The 9,391-nt window shown below is 42.8% G+C and overlaps 1 protein-coding gene across 3 annotated transcripts in view; it reads left to right on the top strand.

Moving 5' to 3' along the window:
• Window positions 1-375: 375 nt before the first annotated feature.
• Window positions 376-9,391, top strand: part of CHIT1 (chitinase 1) — a 113,058-nt gene continuing 104,042 nt past the window's right edge. For all 3 annotated transcript variants that reach the window (XM_056815753.1, XM_056815754.1, XM_056815752.1), the window contains exon 1: window positions 376-565. The gene's annotated coding sequence lies outside the window, so the exon portion shown is untranslated. The remainder of the gene's footprint in view (window positions 566-9,391) is intronic.

Here is a 9,391-nt window from a genome sequence, read left to right as displayed (position 1 = left end):
GTGGCAATGTCAGGGGAGAGAAGGGGGCATATTTGAGAGATTTTGTGAAGGGGAAATTGTTGACAGGAAATATTGAGATTGAAGATGAATGATAGAATGATTATGGTGGGAGGGGTCATTGGAAGAGATGGGATTGATAGTGTAGGAAGAGGGTGTAAGCTTGGTAAGGGGCACTTGATCGTAGGATCTATAGGATCACAGATTTAGAGCTAGAAGTGGTTTTAGAGGTCATCTAAGTCTAACCCTCTCTTTTTACGAAGGCAGACCCTGAACCTCAGAGAAGTTCAGCAATTGGCCTGTGGTCACACAGTATGTCTCAGAGGTGGGATCTGAACCCATGTGTTCCTAATTCCAAGACATGCTCTGTCTTTTATGAATAGTTCTCAACTGAAGGAGAACAGGAGGGCAGGAGACCTGGAGAAGAGACATTTGTTTGGATGGACTGACATCACTGGCTGCTAAAAGTCCAGGCCAAAGATGGCATCTGCCCTTCAATCCTATCCTGAGAGGAAAAAGTCCCAGCTGTCTTCAACTGTTGCTTCCCAACTTCTTCTGTACTGAACAGGTGCCTTTTCCCCCAACACAGATTTACTTCCTCCTTCACTTTCTGAGAGTCTATGCCAGTAAGGGATGAAATGGGGAAGGGATAAAAATCATCCTGCCTCCAACTATGGGGAGGTTGCGGTGCCTCTCTGGTCTTTGTACGATGAGAACAGATGGCCAGCCTTTGACAGGGCACCTGCAGATGTTGAGGCCTATATAAGTTGGCCCACAGGTTCCCTGAGGAGCCCAATGTGAGTAGTTTAAATGGTGGTTCTATACCATTTACAAGAATGAGGTTGCTACCCAGTTCTAGATCGGGATCACAGGATTTAGAGATGAGAGGGAACCTTGATCTAATGGCTCCATTTTACAGAGGCAGAGAGTGAGGCAGCAGGCTATTGCAATAGTCTAGGCATGAGGTGATGAAGTAACTTGAAGTGACATAAAATGAGTTGCCATAAACAACAGAGCAGGCATGAGAACCCAGGCTTTCAGATTCCCCTGTCCCCCCTGGAACTCCCTTCTTCAGCCAAAGCCCTTGCTTTGGCTTCTGATGTCTTTAAAAGATCTTTCATCAATTCTCTTTCAGTTTCTATCTCTGTTTCTCCTCTTTGTCTCTCCCTCCCTCCCTTCCTCCTCTTCTTTCCCTCACTCCCTCCTCTTTGTCTCTCCTTTCTAACTCTGTTCCTTCCTTCCTTCCTCCCTCCCTCCCTCCCTCTCTCTCTCTTTCCCTTCTCTTCTTCCTTCTCTCCCTCCCTCCCTCTGTCTGTCTCTGGCTCTCTCTCCTTCCTTCTCTCCCTCCTTCTCTTTGTCTCCGTCTCTCCTCTCTAACTGTTTCTTTCTCCCTCCCTCTCTCTTTCTGTCTCTGTCTCTCTCCCTTTCCTGTCTTCCACCTTCTCCTAACTACTCCTCTCAGGTGTTAGGATATACAATTACAGCATTAGGTATTACACCCCCAGCCCCAGGGGATTTTTAATAGGTTGACTTTTGAAGACTTAGAAGTTTTCAAGACAGAGATAAAAGTTATCTGTAAAGTTGGAAATCCAGTTGAGCAGGGAAGATGATGGAAGGTGCAAGTTTTCCTCAAATCATGTGACATGATATATGTTGTTGTTTTTAAACCCAGACCTTCTTAAAGTCCTTAAACTTTAAAATCAATACTAAATATCAGTTCCAAGGCAGAAGAATAATAAGGGCTAGGCAACTGGGGTCATGGGATTTGCCTAGGGGCACACAGCAAGGAAATATCTGAGAACAGATCTGAACCCAGTCTTCCCAACTCCAACCTGGTGCTCTACCACTGAGACACCTAGCTGGCTCCTTCTGACATGTTACATATTAAACACTTTCCTAGCTATCACCGCCACCACCACTACTGCTACTACTACTACCACCACCACCACTACTACTACCACCACCACCACCACCACCACCACCACCACCACCACCACCACCACTACTACTACTACTACTACTGCTGCTGCTGCTGCTGCTGCTGCTGCTACTATTATAATGCCATTTTTATCACATCAATTAAGTCTGCCTGGATAGGTCTTTAAGGAGCTTTGGAGAAAGAAGACCTGGTTTCAAATCCTGTTTCTGTCAGGATCCTATGCATTGTTGAGTAAATCGATTACCTTTATGGGCTTCAGTTCTCTCATCTGTAAAAATAAGGAGGTTGTGCTAGCCAAGTTTTTAAGTTTCATTCAGCTCTAAATCCATGACTCTAAGAAAGTCAAAGGAACAAATACATGTAAGGATTTTAATAAGTAGTAGTAGTAGTAGTAGTAGTAGTAGTAGTAGTAGTAGTAGTAGTAGTAGTAGTAGTAAGATTCCCTGCTGAAGTTCAGGAAATAAGTGATCCATGAGCCAAACTGAGGTACCGAAGGGTAGAAATCATTGTTCAATTGTTTTAGTCATGTCCAAACTCTTTGTGACCCCATTTGGGGTTTTCTTGACAAAGACACTGGAGTGGTTTGCCATTCATTTCCTTCTCCACTTCATTTTACAGAAGAGGAACTGAGGCAAATAAGGTTGAGTGACTTGCTCAGGGCTACAGGGTTAATAGGTGTCTGAGGGCAGATTTATACTCAGGTCTTCCTGGCTCCAGATCCAACACTGGATTTACTTTCTCCCCCAGCTACCCCAAATATTGGAATCATACTAGGGACAAAGGTCAGAGGATGGTGCCTGGAAAGACTTGGATAGGATTGGTATTGTAAGATGAAAATTAATATCCAATAACTCCAAGTATTATATTTTACAAGATTTATTAATAATCACTTGAAGTAGAGGAAAAGTAAAGGCTGAGTAAAGAGCAATGGTGTTTGCTGGAGAAGAGCGCACTGAGGGGCGATGTTACAGAACCTTTATCTCCAAACCGTAAGGATATAACATAAGGATGAAAGTAGAATTCTGGGAAAACGGGAGTTCTGTAGTACAAAATTCTAATTACACCAAATTAATCAGATCACCTACATTTCCCTTCTTTCCCTGCTCTCCAAAGCGTATATTCTCTAACTTGGGTTCCTTTCTGTGACCCAAAAGATAATATTCTGCCAGCTAGGTGACCCTCTCACAGAAGCAGTCAGGTATTACAGTGGGTTTCAAGTCAGAATAGACATAAATTCAAGTCTATCCTCAGACACATAGCTGTGTGATCTTGGACAAATGACTTAGTCTCTCGGTTTCATTTTCCTCATCTATAAAATGGGGATATAATAGCATTTACCTCACAGAGTTGTTGTTAGGGTCAAATGAAATAATATTTGTCAAGCTCCTTGCAAACCTTAAAACACTATATAAATGCTAGCTATTATTATTCATTTTAGTTATTTATTCACAGGATGAGGCAAGACCTCCAAAAAGCAGCTGTTTCTCCATCTCTGAGATTCAATTGTACCCACTCATTCTGTGAAAAACTTATCTATGCTTTTTTTTTAAAGGAAAGAAAGTTGTAGTCAATGACCTTTACATTACAATATCTAGTGACCTTTTCTCAATCCTAATCTCTGTTGATCTCTCTGCAGTTTTTGTTTTGACACTGTGGGCCACCTTTTTTTCTCCTGAAATCTCTCTCCCCTCTGGGTTGTTGTGACTGCTCTCTCTTCCTATTTGTTTGGTCTTTTGCTGGATCTTTATTAGTGTCCTAGCCACCAGCTGTGGGTGTTCTGAAAGACTGTTTTAGTGGGGGTTTCTTTCCTTTTCTCTCTAGCTCTCTCACTTTAATGATCTCATCTGCTCCCATACATAGCTTCAGTGATTCTCTCTGTAACAGATGATTCTCAGAACTAGTTTATTCAGTCCTCCTCTTTCTCCTAAATTCCAATTCCATGTCACCCACTGACTTTTGGATATCTCCAACTGGATCCCATTAGCATCTATCTCAAGCCAAATAGAAGCCATGATCTTTTCTCCCAAATTCACCCTTCGCCCAAACTTCTGTGGAATCGTTAAGGATGCTGTTATCTTTTCAGGTTCTTAACCAAATGATCATTCCACTCCTCACTCTCACTAAACCTCTTGTATCCAATCAGTTGCCAAATCTTGTCATTTTTTTCTCTGTGACATCTCTTGAATGTTCTCCCATTCACACAACTTCCACTCTGGTTCAGACTTTTGTTCCCTCTCACCTAAACTCTTCAATAGCCATCTAATTGGACTCACTACCTCAAGGCTTGCCCAACTCCATTCCATCCTCCACAGAGCTTCCAAAATGATTTTCCTAAAGTATAGGAGATTACCTGACCTTATTATCCTCCCACTATCCCCTCTTAATAAGCTCCAGTAGTTGCCTATTACCAAATATCCGTGCCATTGTTTGAGATTTAAAGCCTTTCATAATTTGTCTCCCTCCTCTCTTTCCAGTAAAGCACCACCTCCTATTGGAGTCACTTGCCAGTTTCCTAAGCTGCCATGCCTGCCCCTTTCAGAGTTTACCTTCCATCTACTCCCTCCATATGGATTGATGCCCCGGTTGTCCTCCCCCATTGGGTTATAAACTCCTTGAGAGGCCAGACTCATTTTATTTTTTCCTTGTCTCCCTGGGGCTCCTGGCATGGTTCTCAGCACATAGTAGGCACTTAGTAAATCTCCTTGAATCGAAACAAAAGGAGATTGTGCAGGGAGACAAGTTCCCCTTTCTCAGCCTTCGTAGCTCAGTCACTTCTCAGTGACTAGTTTCTATTTCCACCCCTTTCTCAGAGGGGAGTATTTTCTGGCAGTTTCCTCTTCTGCAAGCTTTAGTGAAACACCCAACAGCTGCTCTTGCATCGATTTGTTTAAAAACAAGAACTTGCATTATCTCATGCTTATCTTTTCCTGACCTAAGAACATTGCCTCTCCCTCAGCAACAAATGGATTGGGCTTCTCCAGTCTAAAGCCCAAGGTGGTGGGGGGGTGGGGGGGGGGGTTGGACTCTCTGGGCAGGCCTGGGACACCTACATCTATCTCCCCCAGTGTTGGACCCACTCTCCCACCGGGGCCTCATCCCCCATTCCTTCCAGCTTCTGGGCCTGACATGAGACAACAATCATCAATCACCACCCCACCCCTTATCTCGGTGGTGTTCGAAAAACACCCACATCACTCATGTCTGCCTACCTCAGGCGCACAGCTACAGTGGCCCGGACACACAGCCCAGGGAGAGCTTCAGAGGGTGGATATCCTCCCTGCTCTGGCGTGGCTCTGAAACGTAGGAACTGGCACCAGAAAGGCCCTGGCACCCTTTAGACAAGGGAAGCAGCTGAAGCAGGGAGAGGTTGGGGTTTACCCCTAATCCCACTGCTGGTGGAGAGAACTGGAATTCAAACCCAGGTCATTTAATTCTATCCAAGTCCATCGTTCTTCCCTTTACCCACTGCTGCCTCCCTTTATGCCATCCCTCCCCACTAGAACCCAGATTCTCCATCAAAACAGCCTAAAATAGGCAGAAAATGAATGTCCTGCTCCAGCCCAGATCTCACATTCCTCTCTTTTTAATCTGCAAACTCTCTTCTCATTCATGTCCCATTTCTTTTTTTTCTTTTTAAACTTACTGTCTTCAAATCAACACTCTCCATCACATCCAAAGAAGAAGAGCAGTAAAGGCTAGACAAAAATTGGGGTTAAGTGACTTGCCCAAGATCACACAGCTAGGAAGTATCTGAGGCCAGTCTTGAACCCAGACCCTCCCAATTCCAGCCTTGGTGTTCTATCCATGACACTACCTAGCTGCTCTTCCATTTCTCCTTTAATAAGTGTTTCAGTCATATCAGACTCTTCCTGAATCCATGGACCATAGCTATACACAGAGTTTTCTTGGCAAGGATACTGGAGTAAGTTTGCCATTTCCTTGTCTAGTGAATCCAATAGATTCTTTTATGGGGCACTCAGAAGTTAAGTGACTTGTCCTGGGTCACAGCTAAAAAGCATGTGAACTTAAATTTGAATTTACATGAATAGTTTAAGGTATCCAATTTTACTTTTTTTTTTTAGGCATTTAAGTAGCAGTTTAAGGTTTGCAGATCAGAGCTTTGAAGGGTAGGTGCTATTATTGTCTTCACATTTACAAATGGGAGAACTTGAGTCAAACAGAAGTTAAGTGACTTGCCCACAGCCATATAGCCAATATATGTCAAGATTTTAACTCAGGAGGCAGCTGGGTAGCTCAGTGGACTGAGAGCCAGGCCTAGAGATGGTGGTCCTGGGTTCAAATCTAGCCTCAACGACTTCCTAGCTATATGACCCTGGGCAAGTCACTTGACCCCCATTGCCTAGTCCTTACCCACTCTTCTACCTTGGAACCAATACATAGTATTGATTCTAAGATGGAAGGTAAAGTTTAAAAAAAAAGATTTCAACTCAGATCTTACTGATTCCTAGTCCAAGCTCTGTACACTGCACTCTGCTGCCGCCTCTGTTTACAAATCACAAAGGCCCTTTGAGGTAGAGAGTTCAAGTTTTATTGCTGTACTTCCATTTTGCAGATATTGAAGGTCTCTTAATCTGGTTGTTTCATATAACTAATAAGTAACAATTGGCATGGCTGGCAAAGTCTCCCAGCTCCAAGTTCAGTGCCCATTCTCCACCCTGTGTCCTTGCCTCTAAAAGTCTCCATATTCACCTTCTCCAGGAAGCTTTCTGTAAGTGAAGCCATCTCATTGCTTAATTCGCTAGTCTTCATGCCTTTAATTCTTCAGCCTTATGCCTTTGATGCAAAGGAAAGGACCTGGAGTCAGGAAGACTCATCTTCCCCAGTTCAAATTTGACCTCAGCTCCTTACTAGCTGTGTGACTCTGGACAAGTCACTTCACCCTGTTTGCCTCCGTTCTTCAGCTATAAAATGACCCAGAGAAAGAATTGGTAAACCACTCCAGTGTCTTTGCCAAGAAAATCCCAAATGGGGTCATTGAAGAATGTTGCACAGGACTGAAACAAACTAACTAAACAACACTAAACAACAATGGCTGTTCATTTGTACCCAATGGTGTGTTGAAGTATAAAAATGTTCCAAAGTTGTCTCTAGATAATGGGGTACAGCAGAACGTGTCCTGGATTTGGAGTCAAAGACCCTGGGTTGAAATCCTGGTTCTGTCCCATATTATTGGTGTGACCTCGGAAAAATCTCTTTTGGAGCCTCAGTTTCCTCAACTATAAAATGAGGGACTAGATGATCCCAAAGGTCCCTTCTCTCTCTAAACTCTGCTAGATCGTTAAACTGAAAGATTCTCAAGAGAAGGGCTCCATGTCTCCTTCCTTTGTACTCCTCCTCCCAGTACAATTCATCTAAGATGAACCATTGTAGATTTGCTGAGTTGGGGGGTGGGGGGACCCCAGAAGTCCTCCAGACCAGCTGCTCCCACACGTGACTCCAGTCTACCATTTCCCTCACAACCGTTGTTCCAGCCTCCGCACAAACCCTCCAGGGTGACAAACAATTCATACTCTGGTCTGTTTTTAGACAGCTCCAGTTGTTAGGATGTTTTTTTCCTTACATGGAGCTAAAATCTGCCTCTCAGCAAAGCCTGCCCATTGTTGCTAGTCCTGCCTCCTGGAGCCAAGCAGAACAAGTCTGTTCCCCTGAAAACATTATCAGGTCCCAGCCCGGGAAGACTTTGTGACTCTAGCCTTAGCATCTCCCTTTCTTTCAACCAGTTCCAATGCAACCCATCCAATGCTGAGTCCGATGCCCTCCAGCCTGTTTTCCCTGCTTTGAATTTGTTCTGATTTGTTAATGTCTTTCCTAAAAATTGCAACCTAGCTTGGTTCAATGGTTAAGGCAACTGGACCCGAAGTCAGGAAGACTTGAGTTCAAATCCAGCTTTAGGCACTTCCTCGATTTGTGATCTTGGGCAAATCACCTAATCTCTTTATGCCTAAGAGGCAGCTAAGTGGCTCAGTGAATAGGGAGCTGAGCCTGCAGTCAGGAAGATGTGAATTCAAATTTAAGCTCACATACTTTTTAATTATGTGACCCTGGGCAAGTCACTTAACTTCTGATCTCCTGATAAAAGGATCTACTGGATTTGACAAACTTAAAACTCCATGGATAGCTATGGTCCATGGAGTCAGGAAGAGTGGCATGACTGAATAATGGCCACAAGGACTAAACACAATACTTTTTTTTTAACCCTTTCCTCTTATCTTAGAATCAATACTAAGTATCAGTTCCAAGGCAGAAGATTGGTAAGGGCTAGGCAATGGGGATTAAGTGACATGCCCAAGATCACACAGCTAGTAAGTATCTGAGGTCAAATTTGAACCCAGGACTTTCCCTCTCTGGTCTGGCTAAACCGCCTAGCTGCCTCTAAACACAATACTTTCTTTTTTTTTTCCCTGAAAAGTTTTAATTAACTAATTTAGAATATTTTTCCATGGTTACAAGACTCATGTTCTTTCCCTCCCCTCTTTTCCTCCCCTCCCTCCAGCCCCCTCCCATATCTGACATACAATTTCACTGGGTTTAATATGTGTCTTTGATTAAGACCTATTTCAATATTATTGATATTTGCACTAGGGCGATCATTTAGAGTTTACATCCCCAATCATATCCCCATCAGCCCCTGTGATCAGGCAGTTGTTTTTCTTCTGTAAACACAATATTTTCAATGTGTTAAGAACAGGACAAAACAAAACCAGACAATCACCTCATTTTGGACACTATACCTCATTTAATATAGCCTCAGATCTCATTAGCTCATGGAATACTGCTGACTCTTTAAACTTGTTTTTTTCCTAAATCTCCTTTCTAGCTATGTTTATTCCTTCCACATTTGTTCAATTCATATTTGTATGTATGTATATAAAGTGTATATGACTTTTTCCTCATCTGAGATAAAATTATCTTATACCTCAAAGGAAATGATATTTGGAAGATACTTAAGCTAAGTTCCTGGCACATAGTAGGTGCTTACTAAATGCTTATTCTCCTCCCTCTTTAAACCAATTGTAGAACTTTTCACTTGTAGCTAATAAATTTCATCTTTTTAGTTGCTGTTTACTTTTCTCACCTTGTCAACATCATTTAGAGTCTTAATTTGGTCCCAATATATTAGTTCTCATGTAGTCAACAAATGGAAAAAACATGGTATTGATGTCCTTGTATAAATAAGGAATTGACAAAATGTTGGAACAGAGCACAACTGAGGAGAAAACCCTGTGGCATTTCACTAGAAATAGGGTTCCTAATTTCTCTGGATTACAGATTTGGAGCTGGAAGGGACCTTATAGAGGACATCTAGTCCAATGCTCCCATTTTAGAGATAAGGAAACTGAAGCCCAGAGAAGTCTAAGGCTAGACTGAAAAGAGAGCAGCATCTGATCTCAGATTCTCTGAATTCATATCCGGCATCCTTTCCACTAAACCAGG

The sequence above is a fragment of the Monodelphis domestica genome, chromosome 2 (assembly GCF_027887165.1).
Source record: "Monodelphis domestica isolate mMonDom1 chromosome 2, mMonDom1.pri, whole genome shotgun sequence".
Classification (NCBI taxonomy): Eukaryota; Metazoa; Chordata; class Mammalia; order Didelphimorphia; family Didelphidae; genus Monodelphis; species Monodelphis domestica.
Note: the sequence above shows the minus strand (reverse complement) of the source record. Positions and strands in the feature narration are given on the sequence as shown.